Below are 18,468 nucleotides of genomic sequence, written 5' to 3'. Positions count from 1 at the left end.
ACAATTATCACCTTTCATTTTAGCATACACACATTTATCAGAGTCATTCATTTCAAAGCCAAACGATAGCATAGCTCTATCAAATTTTTCGTGCCACTGCTTTGGGGCTTGCTTCAAACCATAAAGAGATTTTACTAACCTACAGACTTTATTCTCATTTCCAGAAACTACATGTCCCTCAGGCTGATCCATATATATCTCTTCTTCAAAATCTCTATTAAGGAATGTCGTTTTGACATCCATTTGATGGACCTCAAGATGATATATGAATGTCAATGCTATTAACACTCGGATTGTAGTAATTCTAGTAACAGGAGAATAAGTGTCAAAATAGTCAATCCCTTCTTTCTGTTTGAATCCCTTAGCAACTAGGCGAGCTTTGAATTTGTCTACTGACCCATCATGTTTTAGTTTTCTCTTAAACACCCATTTACATCCTATAGTGGTACACCCAGGAGGTAAATCTACCAACTCCCAAGTGGCATTAGAGATAATAGAGTCCATTTCACTTTTAATGGCCTCTTTCCAGTGCTTAGCTTCAGGAGAAGCCATAGCATCTCTATATGTCACAGGGTCACCTTCTATATTATAGGTGATAAGTTCTGTATACTCACTAAATTTATCTAGTCTAGAGTGACTTGAGGAAGGTGTACCTACCACGGATAATGGTACCTCTACGACAGCAGGCTTATCTCTAGTAGGAATATCAGATATAGACTGAGGTGTTCTCGTCTTCATAGGAAATATATCCTCAAAAAATGTAGCATCGTGAAGTTCTACAATAGTATTTGCATCTATTCCAGGAATTTCATATTTAATAATCAGAAACCTATATGCAATACTATTTTGAGCATAAACCAAGAAGATACCATCTACGGTATTTGGACCAAGTTTTTTCTTTCTGTGTTCAAGTACAAGTACCTTTGCAAGGCACCCCCACACTTTAAGATATTTCAAACTTGTCCTTCGGCCTTTCCAAAGCTCATATGAGCTTTTATCCCTAGACTTCATGGGAACTCTATTTAACACATGACATGCAGTATATAAAGCCTCCCCCCACATGAAGTTGGGTAACCCAGAACTGCCTAACATGGAATTAATCATATCTTCAAGGGTTTGATTTTTTCGTTCTGCGATACCATTGGATTGAGGACTATATGGAGCAGTTACCTCGTGAATTATACCTGCATCTTGACAAAATTTTTGAAACAGGTTCGAGGTAAACTCTCCACCCCTATCAGACCTTAACCTCTTAATAGATTTATTTGTTTGATTCTCAACTTCAGATTTAAAAATCATAAATTTATCTAAAACTTCATCCTTAGTTTTCAGCAAATAAACATAACAATAACGAGAGTGATCATCAATGAAGGTAATGAAATACCGTTTATGGTCTCTCGTTATTACACAGTTAAACTCACAACAGTCAGTATGAATCAGTTCTAAAATATCAGAATTTCTATCAACTGATTTGAAAGATTTACAGGGTTGTTTATATTGCACACAAACTTCACATTTTTTCTTATAATTTATAGCATGCTTAGGAATCATCTCTAGATTCATCATCCTTTTTACGGTATTAAAATTGACATGTCCAAATCTGTCATGCCATATATCATAAGACTCAATGTTGTATGAACAACCAATATCAGTAGATTTATTTAAAGTAGCATTTTTTACATTGAGTTTAAATAAACCTTCATTAAGGTAACATTTTCCAACAAATGTTCCTAAATGTAATATTACAACTTTATTACATTTAAAGTTCAGCTCATAACTAGCGCGGACTAACTTTGACCCGCTAATCAAATTCCGATGGACCGCTGGAATATGATGCACCTCATGCAGTGACAAGACTTTTCCAGAGGTGAACCTCAGGTCAACTTGCCCTATCCCAAACACCCTGGCTGCAGAATGGTTCCCCATGGTCACGGAAGTGCCTTCAATTACCTGATAAGTAAGGAAGGCAGAGCGATCAGCATAACAGTGTACATTAGCACCTGTATCAACTAACCATTCATTAGGTTGATAGATCAAGTTTAGTTCGGGTTTGAAGGTAATAAACCTATTGTTGGTGCCGTCACTAGCCATCACAACATTTGCTTGTGCCTTGGTGTTGGACATATTGCTCTGGTTTTTCTTCTTGTCCTTTTGCTTAGGGCAGAATTTGACATAATGTCCAACTTGTCCACATGCCCAGCACGACTTGGTTCCGTTTTTCTTTTGAACTTTTGGTTTGGGTTTTATCTTTTTCTTCATTTTCTGATTTTTAAATTTTTTCTTATCAGATGAGACTACTTACTATGTTTGCCTTTGGAATAAAATGCATAGGCATTCTTTTATCATCATCTTTATATTGCTTTCAATGTTCTTCTTCGATATTTAAGACAATTATCAAATCTTCTAGAGAGATTTTACCTCTCCTATGTTTAAGAGTCATGCCAAAATCTTTCCAACTTGGAGGCAAGTTTTTGATGATAGACAAGACCTAAAATTTTTCGCGTAATGGCATATCTCCTTCAACAAGACCATGAATTTGAACTTGGAATTCATGTGTCTGCTCAACCACAGATTTACCTTCAACCATTTTGAAGTTTAGGAATTTTGCCACATTATACTTTTCTAAATCAGAATTTTCAGAGTTGTATTTTTTATCCAAAGATTTCCACAGCTCTTTAGCCGAAGCCGTTGAGCAGTATACATCAAATAGTGCGTCTGAGAGGGCAGACAGGATCCTCCCATGGCAGAGATAATCCCTTTGCTTAAACCTCTGTAAGGCAGCAGCACTATAGATAGGTTCCTCTTCATCAGGTGAAGGAGGATCTGTTTCTATAACGGAGAATAGCCCTATTGTAGTAAGCCAAAAATTCATCCGTTGTTGCCAACGCCTGAAGTTTTGCACGAAAAATCTCTCGGGTCTAGCGCTAACCTCATCAGAACCCGTTATCCTATCATTCATCATGTCTATTGATGCTGGTAATAAATTATCTAAAATTTTTTGTAAAATACTGGAAAAATGACGAATAATGATAAGGGAATTTTTCGGAATTTTTGGAAATTTTTCGGAGCTCGTATGATGAGTTTCACGAGGACCAATTATGGGTCATGGGGAAGCCTATTTAGGCTATCCATTTAAGTGAGGAAATGTTTTATTTATAAAGACATTTTCTTTTCTTTTTTCTTATTTCCTTCCCACCGAATCCATGCGCCAAGCCGAGTTTTTTCTCCCGATCATCTGCCCTAACCGCCGCAGAATTCCTCATCTCTTCCCCCTTCTTCCTTACTCCTCTGCCCATTACCCTCGCTGTGGAGACTGCCATGGCCGACGCTCTTCTTTCCTTTGTGATGCCACCAAAACCAACAACCGACGCCACTGCCGCTGCCCTCTCCAGCCACTCCTTCCATGTGCCCTAGATCCACCACCGACCACAGGAACCCCGGAGCCGATCGCTCCTCTTCTCGCCGACACTCAAGTTGTTGCGTGCCCTAGCCTCTCCACCGTCGCATACTTTCCTTTCCTCTCTTCCCCTCTGCCCTAGCCTCCAGGCCGTGCCCTAGTTCCTGGTGCCGCCCCTCTTCAGAGCCGCTGGCCATAGAGCTCCAACGCCAACAGCAGGTGCATCCGACAGAGGGGTTGAAGGTGAAGGCTTAAGGTTTGGGTTTTCAAATTTGGTACTCTAATTCTTGTCTTGCCGTGAGCAGCACTTGGGTTGGGTGGAAGGTTATGCTAACTACGAATTATGGTTTCTAATTATAGATTCATTGCGACGGTGGTGTATTTGGTTTCAGCGACTGCCCTTATTCCGACAGGAACCACCTGTTGTGGACCAACAGAAGAGACTTTGGTGTTGAGGTAAGGAATAGGGTTTTGATTTTAGTTATAGATCATGATGTAATCTAGATTATATGATTACGTTGTTGTGAGGGATTATAATTGTTGCAAGTTCTAATTTGTATGAATTAGTTATGTAATGATTGAGGAGTTGATGATTCAATTAAGGTTTAAAATTGGATTTGGATTTAGGTTAGCTTCTCGGGAATTTGATTTATCTAATTAATTAATATGTAATTAGCTAAATCTGTATATCATGTTGTTACAGGACTGTGATTCGAGACGGGCGTCTCGACATCGGATTGGTTCGATTCGATCTATATCGGAGGCGGATACCTTGACTTATCTTTTTGATATGTCTTGTTGATAGGTCTAGTAGGTTATAGTCTTTAGTAATAATTATGTTCGTCTTTGTTTCGGTACGTCACTACCGAATACTCGTTACATGCTTGTTTGCTCATCGATTATGTATTTTATGCTAGTATCCATATGGTTATATATATACTCAGTGAGGTAGTGACATACCATGCTTGTTATGTTCAGGACCTAGGTTTTTGATATCCTATCTGACCTGTGTACTTTAGATCTTCGTATTTGACCATCGATATTACGGTACTCATTTTATATATTTGGATATGGTTATGTTGATCAGTTTATTGCTAAGCTTAGTGTGCGTCGTGATTGCGTGTTCTTGCGATTCTTGGCTCCATATGATTGAAACATAGGATTCGTATCTTTGTACACGCTCGTGGGTTAGTGGTATATCAGACAGATGTGTGGCGGTTCTGTATTTTAGCCGTTGATGCGAGGACTCGGCGTGGTAGCCGTGACATTTCGCTCTGTTTGGCTCGGCATTTAGTGTAGTAGCGTGGTGGCCGTGACGGTGGACTCTGTTGGCTTCGTTGGTCGGTGACTCGGTGGTGGCCGGTGAGATACCTCCCGTCGTCGTGTCTTGGGAGATAAAGCATTGAGCTCCCCGTTTATGATTTGGGTCGGGAGGATAGGAGTACTCCGACGACGTCCGTCGCTCGACACTCATCGGTATGGTGATGGTAGAGTGCAGTTATCCTACCCAGCGGTCTCTCGTTGTGTGTGAGATAGGTAGCGTCGGGGGGTGACGGGGAGCATCGTTGGCATCATCATTGCGTTTTCATTCTTGCTTATGTTTACTGCATATATCTGCGTTTGGATGGATCGTATGTTTGGCGTGCATCTGAGTTTATGACACTTATCGGCGACTAATTATTACGATAGGTGGCCTGGTGAGTCTGATTACTCTTGACCTTTTATTATCATTACCTTCTTTTGTTCGAGGTACTCGTAGTTATTCTTATTGTTATAGTTTACTATCGTATCGACTAGGTATCTGTTGAGTTGTTGAACTCACCCCCGTGGACACTATCTTTTTCAGGTACCAGGTTATTTATGGAGTCGCTTGGAGTATCCTGCTTGTCGGTCCCCACGTCACATCAGAAGACCTGTCTTTGCCTTTGTTTAGTGTTATTTTTGGTATATGTATTTGTGTACTTAGCTTTGTGTTCTGGTTTTGTGTCCGGAGTGTTGTTTTGTGGTGTGGTGTAAGCCTAGCCGGCTAGCATGTCTTGTAATTTGGTTTTCTATCGTTTTTCTGCTGTGTTTTGGATTTTTGTGTTCTAGCCGAGTGGGCTGATGATATAAACTACGTGGATGATTTTGTGTGATATTTCTATTACTGTTATTGTTCCGGCCGTGTTGGCCGAGGTATATGTGACCCTGAGGGCTTTGTATAAATGCTTCAGATTGTCACCCGTACAGGGGAGGTGCTGCCGAAATGTCTTCGGACAGGGACTCCCCTAGGGCGTGACAATTTAGTGGTATCAGAGCAGGTATACGATACTTGCTATGTGTTCTGAATTTTTGAGATTTATCTGATATCAATTTATTTGGTATCAAAGATCGACTTGCGAGTCTTATTTTCCTTGTATTTCGGATTTCGTGTTTTGATCTTCTCAATGTGACTTTTCGGGTTTTGGGACCTGGCAACAGCAGGACATCTCCAAGCTATAGGAGGTATGATGGTATATGTTATCCTACCTTTTTGATTAGTTTATGCCCTGTTCACTATTACAGTCTATGACATGTATTAGTCTTCTTTATTAGTACCTATCTAGTTGATATAGCATATATTTTTTTGTGTTAGGTAAATCATTGATTATGGTAGACTTTGATAGAGATTAAGGGTTACAGTTTCTAGTGATTTTTCATATCATACACCAGTAGTTTTTAGTTTCTGTTATTACTAGTTGGTTAGCAGATGGAGGCACATACCTGCCTCTGCTATTATTAGCTGTGTAGTGGATAATATTTATATCTTCATGTTGACCTAGACAGTAGTATATCATGTTATCTTTGTTAATTTCATCTGTAGATAATTGATTTACTCTTGTTAAATCGGTCAGTAGAAGATAGATTGACGTTTGTTGACTTGGGTAGTCGTGATCGATTCACCTTAGATGCTTGTAGAGACTTTATTTATTCTTGATTAGTTAGTAGATGACCGATTAGTTATGTTGATCTGATCAGTAGGGGATTGACCTACTTTACTTTTAGATGTTTGAATCTTGGGTTATTCGTGCTTAGTTGGATATCTTGAGCACATCGAGTACCTAGCTCATACTGACGTGGGAAAGGATTGAATTAGCCATATACTATTGACGATTTGGTCAGTATGGGTACTTTAATTTTAGACTGTATGTACCTAATTGGATAACTTAGAAGGTGGTATAGGGTTTGTGTGGTAGATTGGATTAAATATGCTGATTATGCATAACTATGAAGTATACAGTTGATTATTATATGATGAAGGAGTTCTATGATGAATTGTTCATTTGTGGATAGTATGGGTATTCCCATCTAGATATGGTTATTGTAGGTTCCTTATGGATTATAGCTATTTAGTTAGCTATATGTGCCTGATTGACATATTGGAGGTATCTTATCGATTTAAATCTGTGTCGTGGTATGTGCACATGGGTGTGAGTGTCATGTTGGAAGTATCTTGTCGACTACATCGGTGTTGTGATATGTACATATGTGTTTGGTGTGGTATCTGAGGTATCTTGTTGATTATGTGTGATTTGTGAATGCACCTAGGTTTTAGTATGCCTTATTGGAAGTACATGTTGATTATACTCTTGGCATATGTGTATATTTATCATGTGAGTGTTGTTTGAGGGGTATTGTTGATTTTACCTACGATGATATATGCACACGGGTTCGGCATACATTGTTGGAGGTATGACGGTGATTTACACCTATATTGTGAGTGTGTTGGGTGTGCACTAATTAGAGGATTATGTTGATCATACCTATGTTGTGTGTGCACGTGTGTCAGGTGTATGGTTGGTAGCATCATGATGATTCTACTTATGTGGAATGTAGAATGTTAAATGTCTATATTATGACATTGGTTATATTACCCTGTCAACTAATTCTCCTATTAGTGGGTGACCGACTCACTAGGATGATGATGGAGTTGACTATGGATTTGATTTGCTTACTGGGTGGTTATACCCTAGGTTACCCACAGTGATCTGTGGTAGAGAGATCTCGTGCAGTCTCTAGCTGGATAGTTAGGTGCCTTGGGCAATTATGTATTGGTTGTGGTGGAGCGTTGCTCCCACATATGTTATGGATCGTTTGTGGTGGAGCGTAGCTCCCACATATTATTGTTTGTTGTGGTGGAGCGTTGCTCCCACATATTTCGGGTTTCTTGTAGCGGAGCATTGCTCCCATATTTTTTTTGTAGATTCATATTTCGGATTACCCACATATGGAAGATTTCTTGTGGTAGAGCGTTGCTCCCACATATGTGGTATTTCGTGTGATGGAGCGTTGCTCTCACACTGGAGGATCTATTTTTGGTGATTTGTGTTGTTGGTGATTATATTTCAGATTTATTGTCAGGGATCTTATGGTTAGGAATATCTGTGATACAGACATTATGTGTCTTGGTTTTACCATTAGGGTTTGCGGTGCCCTAGATGTTATCATGATGATTCTGGTATTTCGAGGATGGTTGGATCGGTTTTCATTGTCTTCGTTGATGATGTTGTGATCTATTTCGGATCTGCGGTGAGTCACGTACACCATCTTCGCATAGTCTAGAGATGTTTCGACGGAAACGTCTATATGTGAAGATCAGTAGTGCGTATTTTGGTTATCTTTTGTGAGATGTTCGAGACACACGGTCACCAGTAGGAGTGTACCGTGGTTCCACAAGAAATAGAGGTTGTTACCGTTGGGAGTAGACGAAGTCTATAGAGGAGGCTCGCAACTTTCTTTGTTTGGCTCGATATTTCCGGAGATACGTTGAGGGTTTCTCTCGGATTGCTATGCCACTTACACGCTTGACCAGGAAATGCGTGAAGTTCTCTTGGACTGAGGATTGCGGAACCAGCTTCCAAGAGCTAAAGCGGAGACTGGTGTCGGCTCCGATTTTGGTTTTACCTTCTGGAGAGGACGGATATGTCCTCTACAGCGACGCATCTATTCAGGGTTTGAGCGCTATTCTGATGCAGCACGATAGAGTAGTCTTCTATGCTTCTCGGCAGTTGAAGGAACATGAGGAGAACTACCCAGTACATAACTTGTCGTTGATCGTCATTATTTTTGCCTTGATGATTTGGCGGCATTATCTATACGACATTACATTTGAGATTCTCACTGACCATAAGAGTCTCAAATATCTGTCTACTTAGAAGGAGCTTAATCTCCGACAGAGGAGATGGATAGAGTTCCTGAAAGATTATGATTGTACCATTAGCTATCACCCTGGGAGAGCTAATGTGTTGCGCATGCGCTTAGCAGGAAGTCCGGAGGGACTTTAGCTTGCCACCGAGTTGTGGTCACAGACTTGATTCAAGGTTTCTCCGAGTTGGACCTTGAGGGATAAGGACAGAAAGAGCAGGGTATTTTGGTTACCATGGTTACTCAATCGTCGATCAGGAAGAGGATACATGAGCCCTAGGCTGCTGATCAGTATTTGTAGTTTATTTGCAGCCAGATAGTTTCCGGGCAGCAGACCGAGTTCACACAAGACGAGGAGGGTATTATATACATCCGAGACAAATTATGCGTACCTCAGTCTCATCCGGTCTTACAGGAGCTACTTTGGGAAGCTCATTGCTCTCGATTTGCGATCTACCCAGACGTGATCCGCATGTATCGAGATTTGAGGCGTTCCTACTGGTGGAACGGTATGAAGAAAAGACATCGCGGAATTTGTAGCTAGATGTCTTGTCTGTCAGCAGGTGAAGGCTGAGCACTAGAGACCTGTCAGATTATTTCGGCGGATTTCCTACTCTTGAGTGGAAATGGGAACCCATTACCATGGACTTTGTGGTGGGTTTGCCGAGGACACGACGAGGTTATGACGCGATTTGGGTAATCGTTGATCAATTAACCAAATCCGTACACTCATTAGCGATCCGGAAGATTGATTTCCTGGATCGATTGGTAGATCTATTTTGCCGGGAGATCATCAGATCACGTGATGTTCCATTGACTATTATTTCGGTTAGAGGCCCTCGGTTCACGTCTCATTTTTGACAGAGTCTGCAGCAGGCCTTGGGCACGCAGCTCTGTTTTAGTACAACTTTCCATCCGCAGACAGATAGATAGTTAGAGTGGACCATTCAGACTCTAGAGGACTTGCTGAGGTCTTGTGTATTGGATTTTGGAGGCAGTTGGGGGGGACCACTTGCCATTGGTAGAGTTCGTCTACAACAACGGTATGCATTCGGCTATCCAAAGGCCACCATTGAAGCGTTGTATGGTAGACCTTGTCGGACACCCACCCTCTGGATGAGGTTGGGGAGGCCCAGATGTTGGGACCTCATAGAGCTCAGTAGGAGGCAGAGTTGGTCCGTACTATCAGATGAAGGATGTCAGAGGCACAGGATTGCCAGAAGAGTTATGCTGACCGAAGTCGGAGACTCTTAAAGTTCTTCTTTTGCGACCATGTATTTCTGCGAGTTCACCCACGAAAGGGGTGAAGAGATTGACCTCAAAGGTAAGCCAGCTCCGCGATACATTGGACCTTTCCAGATTTTGGAGAGGATTAGAGCGGTAGCTTACTAGCTAGCACTACCACTGTCCTTGGTAGGCGTGTACGATGTGTTCTACGTGTTTATGTTGAGGAGATACGTACCCGACCCGACGCATGTGCTGACAGATATCTCAGTTCTAGTTTAGCCTAACGTCACTTATGAGGAGATTCCGGTACGGATTCTGGACCGGAAGAAGCGTCAGTTGCGGAACAAGACAATCCGATTGGTTAAAGTCGGATGACAGTATCATTTAGACGAGAAGGTTATTAGGGAGCTCGAGGATATTATCTGAGCTCGATATCCCCATTTTTCACTTGAGGTATTTGATTTGATTTACAGTTCAACATTTATATTCTTTACCTGTTAGTATTTGCTGATGGTAGATAATGAAATTTGGGGACCAAATTTTTATTAGTAGGGAAGAATTTAAAATACCGGAAAAATGACGAATAATGATAAGGGATTTTTTTGGGATTTTTGGAAATTTTTCGGGAATTTTTCGGAGCTCGTATGACGAGTTTCACGAGGACCAATTATGGGTCATGGGGAAGCCGATTTAGGCTATCCATTTAAGTGAGGAAATGTTTTATTTATAAAGACATTTTCTTTTCTTTTTTCTTATTTCCTTCCTCCCCGCCGAATCCATGCGCCAAGCCGAGTTTTTTCTCCCGATCATCTGCCCTAACCGCCGCAGAATTCCTCATCTCTTCCCCCTTCTTCCTTACTCCTCTGCCCATTACCCTCACTGTGGAGACTGCCATGGCCGACGCTCTTCTTTCCTTTGTGATGCCACCAAAACCAACAACCGACGCCACTGCCGCTGCCCTCTCCGGCCACTCCTTCTGTGTGCCCTAGATCCACCGCCGACCACAGGAACCCCGGAGCCGATCGCTCCTCTTCTCGCCGACACTCAAGTTGTCGCGTGCCCTAGCCTCTCCACAGTCGCATACTTTCCTTTCCTCTCTTCCCCTCTGCCCTAGCCTCCAGGTCGTGCCCTAGTTCCTGGTGCCGCCCCTCTTCAGAGCCGCTGGCCATAGAGCTCCGACGCCAACAGCAGGTGCATCCGTGATGTTCGTAGATTATATACTCTTTTATGCATGTTTTTACGCACATTTACATACTTTGAGCATGCTTGATCTATGCATTTTTATACTTCCAGCTTTCCTTTTGGCATATTTACTCTTTTGGTTCAGAGTTCTGCTTTTTGTGCATTTTCTGTACACAGGAGTCGAAATTGGTGAAGATTATGTGTCCTCGGGCAAGCTTGGAAGTAATTGAAGGGAGAGAGCATTAAGGCCGTGTTCCACACATGGCCGTGTAGTCTTAACAGGAAGGGAAGAGAACATGGCCGTGTGATTTGAAGAAATCAGAGCAGAAGCCTTACATGGCCGTGTGGATCTACACGACCGTGTGAGGTTTCCAGAGACCAAGCAGGTGTTGGCCGTGTGTACCACACGGCCGTGTAGCATTTCCAGAGAGCAGAAGGGCCTAGGCCGTGTACACCACACGGCCGTGCAGCATTGGCAGAGAGGGAACTGGACATGGCCGTGTGAATCTCACACGGCCGTGTCGTGGGGCCGTGTGGCGCCCGATTTCCTCCTCTATTTAAACCTTCCTTCATGAATTGAAAGGGGATCTCTCCCCCTTTGGGAGAAGGTAAGATTTGGTGGTTTCCTCCCATTCTTGTGAGGATTTCTGGGCGATTCTAAGGGAGTTCTTGACGATTTCGACTCCGGAGCGAGGATTGGATCCGAAGACGAGGCTTCTTCATAGATAAGTTTTCTCTTTCCCCCTCTTCTTGGTTTCTTGGATTGGGGATTTAAGAAATGCTTGTAATCTTTATTTCTTCGGATTTTCTTCCTCGATTTATGGAGTAGATCTTGTATTCTAGGATTAATGGAGTATTTGTATGATGGATTGATGTAATTTCTTATGGATTTGTCATTTTCTTGTTTCAATGACATTGTCTTGCTTGTATCAATTAGATCTTGAATGATTAATGGTGATTTGTGCTTAATTCTCATTCTTGATTGATTGTTTGGATTTCTTGTGGACTTTGTAGAGATAAACTCTCACTCGATCATCCGAGGGATCCACGTGACAGGTGCAAGCCCGTGTAAGGACGTTTGAGAGATAATCTTGAAGAGGAAATAGGAATATTCAAGAGAGTAGGATGGATTTTGTGATTAGTTTCTTGTATCTTGATAGATTAATAAGTTGTGGGCTTCTATGTTGATATCCGAGGAAGGCATAGTAATAGGTGCACTTCTGTGTAAGGACAACGTAGGTTCATATCTAATTGATCATATTTAGATACATTTCTCAGTCCTTAGCCGGTTATCTATTGCAAGAGAGAACCGACAACTTTCTACAAGTGTTTGACAATTGAGGGAAAAGAATTGGTGAACCATTTACATTCAAGAAATCTTACAAAGAAACCGAAACTCCTAGAATCTCCCTTTATCATAACCCAAAATACTAAACTCTTGTTTGTTGATCTTTAATATTAGATTTGTTTACCCTTACTTTGCATTTGAAACGATTGGATAGTTGTTTAGCTAATTCGCATTGAGACATTTATAGTGCTTATTCCAGTCCCTGTGGATACGATAATCTTTTATATTACTTGCGACATTTCCGTACACTTGCGGAGCGTAACAAGTTTTTTGGCGCCGTTGCCGGGGACTGCGCTATAACATTAGGAATTATCAATTGAGTTAGACTAAACATAACTTTTCTTTTTTTCTTTTGATTTGCATAGTTATAACTAATTGTTAGAATTATGTTTTCAAAAGTTTTTCCTTTCTTGAATAACATTCCTGACAATTCTTTTTGTTGCAATTCTAATTCTAATTCTAACTTTGCATTCTTGATTTTTAGCATTCTAATTTAACTTTTCTCTGTTTTCTCTTTTGATCTAGTTTCTTTCTTCTTTTCTTTTGTAAACATATCTTGCAATTTTTAGCATATGAATTATTGTAGATATTTTTCTTTTTCCTTTTATCTTTTCTTTCTTGTTTTCATTATGCACTTTCTTTCTTGCAATTTAAATTCTGCATTTGCTTTCTTGCTTTTCATATTGCATTTTATTTCTTGTTTTTTATTCTTGATAATTTTTTTTTTCTTCTTGAATATCCATGAGCACTAACATGTCAAGCAGACCCATGAGAAATTTTTCTACACCCTTTTCTGCAAGATTTTTATCTCCCATTGTGCAACCTCAAATTGAAGCAGAAAGTTTCCAACTAGACCCAGAGATAATTTTCATGATACAAGGTCACAAATTTGGAGGAGAAGTATCAGAAAGTCCTTATCTGTATCTTGAAACATTTTTAGAGATTTGTGATTTGGTGAAATGTGAAGGAGTATCAGCAGATGCAGTTCGATTGTTGACATTTCCTTTCAGTATCAAGGATAAAGCAAGGACTTGACTATATTCTCTCTGTCCTCAAAGCATCACAAGTTGGGAACAATTGGAGAAGCAATTTCTGAATCATTTTTTCCCTCTAAGTAGAACGGTGTATATGAGGAATTGCATAACAAATTTTGCTCAGGCATATGGAGAATCATTATTTGAAGCATGAGATAGATTCAAGAGTCTTCAAAGACAGTGCCCTCATCATGGTTTTGAAAAATGGTTGATTTTGCACATATTCTATGGGGGAATTTCTTTCTCAGACAAGACTTTATTGGATTCATCAGCTGGAGGTTCTTTTATGGACAAAAGTGTAGATGAAGCTTATTCGTTAATTGATCAAGTGACATTGAACCTCCGTGAATGGTCGAACAAAAGTTGGATGAAATTTCTCTCAGATATTCAAGAAGTGAAAGCCATAAATGTAAGAGAGCCTGTCAAACAAAATGAAATTCAACCACCTAAAAATGTTGAAATTCACAAGTCACAAAGTGAGGAGTTCAAACATTTAGGGGCAAAGCTTAATAGTATTGTTTCAAAATGGTTTAAAGAAGATCCCCCTCCTACACAGTCAAGATCCAATGAAAAGTGTGATGATGTTGGGTTGAGAAGTGGCAAAAATCATGAAGAACTTCTGAAGAATGACATGTTTAGAATTGAGGAGAAGAATAATAGAAGATCACAAGAACTCAATTCCATTTCTCTAGGAAGTTCCCAAAGGCCAGAAGTACCTTTCCCTCAACGATTAATCACACCAACATTAGATAAGCAAGTTGGACCTCCTCCAAAAGCTCAAAGGGAATTTGGGAAAAAGGGAGTTCAGTCTTTCCCGGGACCTTCACTAAGGGTTCCTTTTCCACAAAGGTTAGTGGGGGTAAATGAAAATAAAGACTTCGGCAAATCCTGTGACACTAATATGGTTGAGTGTAGATTTTTGAATATATATGAAGATGAAGATTTTTCAGATGAGGATTTTATTGATAATGTAGTGGTAAATAAGTTTTCAGATCTACCTCAAAATTTTATAAGGTGTTATAGTGACATTGAATTTTCAGATGATGAATGTGATGTGGTAGATCAACTTAAAACTGCAAGTGAAGTTATTGATCCTCTTGTTATTGATTCTCTTATTGAGGACATAGATGTTGGTTTATTTTTTGATGTATGTGTTGATGATGATGATATGGAAGAATGTGTAGGGAGCTGTGTTGTGGAAGCAGCATCTCAAGGATCACCACCTTTGTCAAGACAACCCTTAGAGGTTTTAAGAATTGATCATGTTGTGGAACAATGTGTAGGGACTTATACAGAGCTAGTAGAGTCTCAAGAATCACCATCATTGATATCATCAACACCTGAGCTAGAGCCACTACATAATTCTGAAGAAGTCACATCCCATTGTTTAGAACTTTCAGGTACATCTCAACAATGCAAGGTTAGTATTCTTAGTGATCTTTTAGAAAATTTCATAGAGGTACCTATAATTGATTTTGTTGGATGTGATTCATTTTTTGATACATACTCAATTCATACTAATATGATTCTAGTTCCTTCTTATATTACATTCTTGTGGGAGGTTTGTTTTTCTTTTGGGTGTGTAGGTTTTCGAGAGGCCAATAATGGGAAGCTCATACTGAACCGTCTTCGACCACCTGAAACAACTTTAAAGAAGACGAAGATGGAGAGGGCGATACATCACTTTTTAACTCCAATATTGAAAGCTCCCTCCATAATAAGAGCCCTTGGTAGGAGGGTTCTAAAATATCTTACCCCTCCAAGAGCAAGATTTAGATGAATCTAATGAGGTGGTCGAGCTAATGACCTTAAACAAGCGCTTCTTGGGAGGCAACCCAAGTTCAATCTTGTTTTCATTTTACTTTTAGTTTCTTTTTATTTTGTTGATAATAAATCATACCCTCTACTTAATTCTTCTTGTCTATCTTATTTTTGTAGATTTTAAAGTTGTGGAGGATTGTGAACATTGGATAGAGGAGTATCTTAAAAAAAAACATGAATGTCAACCATTTGGAGCTCATCACTTGGTAACTTCTCTTAAAATCTCCTCCACATTGTTTTTAGTTTTCATTGGGACAATGAAAAATTTAAGTCTGGGGGGATGCATTAGATGCATTTGATTTGCTTATGTCTTGCATTTTGTTTTGATTTTTTTGTGACATACATCTTGAGAACATCAAAACTTCACTTATATGCTTTCTTGGATTCAAGTGAAATGTTAGCACGATTATTGTCTTGATTCATGATGTTCGAATGATGCTAGTAGTAAACTTTGTGTAGTTCTTTTTTCTATCTTGGGAAGCATTAATAAGCTAAGAATCTTATGGCGATGAGTTCTAGTTTTGGTTCAACCTTAAGGATTTTATCTTCACTACACTTGTGCTTGATGCTTGAATAGTTGTTGTCATTGAAATAATCATGATTCATCTTGTTTGCTTAGTACTTGGTTTCCATGGTGATTTCTCAACTTTCATTTTGGTTACTAGATGAGGCTCAAATCATTAAAGCTCATTTGGAAAAATCAAAATATCCCAACATGTGTGCTAAAAGTACATTTGTGAATAAGTTTTGCACAATGCAAACACTTATAAAAAAAAGGATATAAAAAACAGTTGTCATGAGTGGAATCTAGCAAGTCACCCCTTTGAGACCGAGTTAGATTACTGGGGAAATGACTGCTTAGCTTCTCTTGAGATTGAGCACACCTTTGAGACCTTGGGTTAGTTGAGAAATATGAACCAAGTGAATGGTGAGTAAGTGTCTATCACTAGTTACTTGTCTTTCACTGGAAACATTAGGAATTCAAATCTGATGACGACTTGACTAGGACATGGATTGAAACTTGAAGGATATTGAGTTACTTTTACACTGTGCACAAGATTCTTATGCTTGAACCATACTTTACTTGTTTTCATGATCATGCTTGTTAATGAAACTTTTTGATAGAATTAGGAAAGTGCACTAGGTTTTATGAATGTGTTGTAGAACATATGAATTTAGACTGCAGCATTTTGCTTGAGGACAAGCAAAGGTTTAAGTCTGGGGGTGTGATGTGCGTAGATTATATAATCTTTTATGTATGTTTTTACGCACATTTACATACTTTGAGCATGCTTGATCTATGCATTTTTATACTTCCAGCTTTCCTTTTAGCATATTTACTCTTTTGGTTCGGAGTTACGCTTTTGTGCATTTTACACATGAGTGAAATTGGTGAAGATTATCGTCCTCGGGCAAGCTTGAAGTAATTGAAGGAGAGAGCATCAGTAGTGTTCCGCATGGTAGTGTAGTCTTGAGGAAGGAAGAGGACATGGCGTGTGAATCCCACAGTAGTGTCTTGATGAAGAAATCAGAGCGAAGCGTTACGTGGCCGTGTGGATCTACACTGGTGTGAGGTTTCGAGGCCAGCGAGATGGTGGCGTAGGGTGTCACTGGCGTGTGGAGTTTCGGAGACCAGCGGTGTTGGTAGTGTGTACCTGCAGTGGTGTAGCATTTCGAGGCGAAGGGCCTGGGCCGTGTACACCTGCAGTAGTGCAACATGGAGAGAGGGCTGGACATGGCCATGTATGAATCTCACACCGTGTCGTGGTAGGAGTGTGGCGCCCGATTTCCTCCTCTATTTAAACCTTCCTTCATGAATTGAAAGGGGATCTCTCCCCCTTTGGGAGAAGGCAAGATTTGGTGATTTCCTCCCATTCTTGGGAGGATTTCTGGGCGATTCTAAGGGAGTTCTTGACGATTTCGACTCCGGAGCGAGGATTGGATCCGAAGACGAGGCTTCTTCATAGATAAGTTTTCTCTTTCCCCCTCTTCTTGGTTTCTTGGATTGGGGATTTAAGAAATGCTTGTAATCTTTATCTCTTCGGGTTTTCTTCCTCGATTTATGGAGTAGATCTTGTATTCTAGGATTAAGGGAGTATTTGTATGATGGATTGATGTAATTTCTTATGGATTTGCCATTTTCTTGTTTCAATGACATTGTCTTGCTTGAATCAATTAGATCTTGAATGATTAATGGTGATTTGTGCTTAATTCTCATTCTTGATTGATTGTTTGGATTTCTTGTGAATTTTGTAGAGATAAACTCTCACTCAATCATCCGAGGGATCCACGTGACAGGTGCAAGCCCGTGTAAGGACGTTTGAGAGATAATCTTGAAGAGGAAATAGGAATATTCAAGAGAGTAGGATGAATTTTGTGATTAGTTTCTTGTATCTTGATAGATTAATAAGTTGTGGGCTTCTATGTTGATATCCGAGGAAGGCATAGTAATAGGTGCGCTTCTGTGTAAGGACAACATAGGTTCACATCTAATTGTAAAATACCGGAAATATGCGAATATTAATAAGGGAATTTTCCGAAATTTTTGGACATTTTTCGGGAATTTTTCGGAGCTCGTATGGACGAGTTCACGGGGATAAAAACGGGGCCTCGAGAAAACCTGTTTGGGCTACCCATTTAAGAGAGGAAAAGATTTATTTATTTATCTTTTTTTTTCCTTTTCTTATTTATTTTCTTATTCTCTTTTTATTTCTTCTCATTCTCGCCGTGCTCTCTTTTCTCCCCGACGCCGCCCGAGCCATCTCCTCCTCTCTGCCCTAACCGCCGGCCGGCGGTTCCTCCTCCCCGAGTGCACAAAACCCCTCGGCCACTTCTTATTCTTGCTTCTTCTCGCCACTGCCGAAGCTTCTTCTTCTTCCTTGACTCTGAATTGGCGCCGACTCCTCCTCCCCTTTGGGCTCGCGACGCCGCCGACCCATCTCCTTTCTTCTTACCACCGGCCAAAGCCCGAGCAGTGCCGATCAAGCCGCCGACCTCCTCTGTGCCGCGACGCTACTGCCTCCTCTTCTCCGAGCCTGATCTCTGCCTATCGACGCTGAGTTGTGCCCTAGCGCCGGCTGCCACCATCACTGTGCCTGCCGACGCCGCTGTCTTTCGACCTCAGCGTCGACCTCCTCCACTTGACCGTGCCCTAGCTCCGAACCAAGTCTTCTTCCTCAGTTTTTCTAGTTGTTATCGCCAGTGTAACTCTAGCCAGTATTCAACAGCCGCTGGGACCAATCGTCGAAGAAGGAACTGTTGATTTGAGGGTAAGCCAGCCTCAATAACCTTGCTCT

The 18,468-nt window shown here is 40.6% G+C and overlaps 1 non-coding gene and 1 pseudogene across 1 annotated transcript; both read right to left on the bottom strand.

Annotated features, from left to right (window-relative positions):
• The window catches only part of LOC122050514, a 109,551-nt pseudogene that overhangs the window by 28,952 nt on the left and 62,131 nt on the right, over positions 1 to 18,468 (bottom strand).
• Positions 13,444 to 13,549, bottom strand: LOC122054333. Its single transcript, XR_006132659.1, has one exon. It is a non-coding gene; the product is annotated as a small nucleolar RNA R71 (small nucleolar RNA).

The sequence above is a fragment of the Zingiber officinale genome, chromosome 3A (genome assembly GCF_018446385.1).
Source record: "Zingiber officinale cultivar Zhangliang chromosome 3A, Zo_v1.1, whole genome shotgun sequence".
Taxonomy (NCBI): Eukaryota; Viridiplantae; Streptophyta; class Magnoliopsida; order Zingiberales; family Zingiberaceae; genus Zingiber; species Zingiber officinale.
This window is presented reverse-complemented; position numbering and strand designations above follow the sequence as displayed.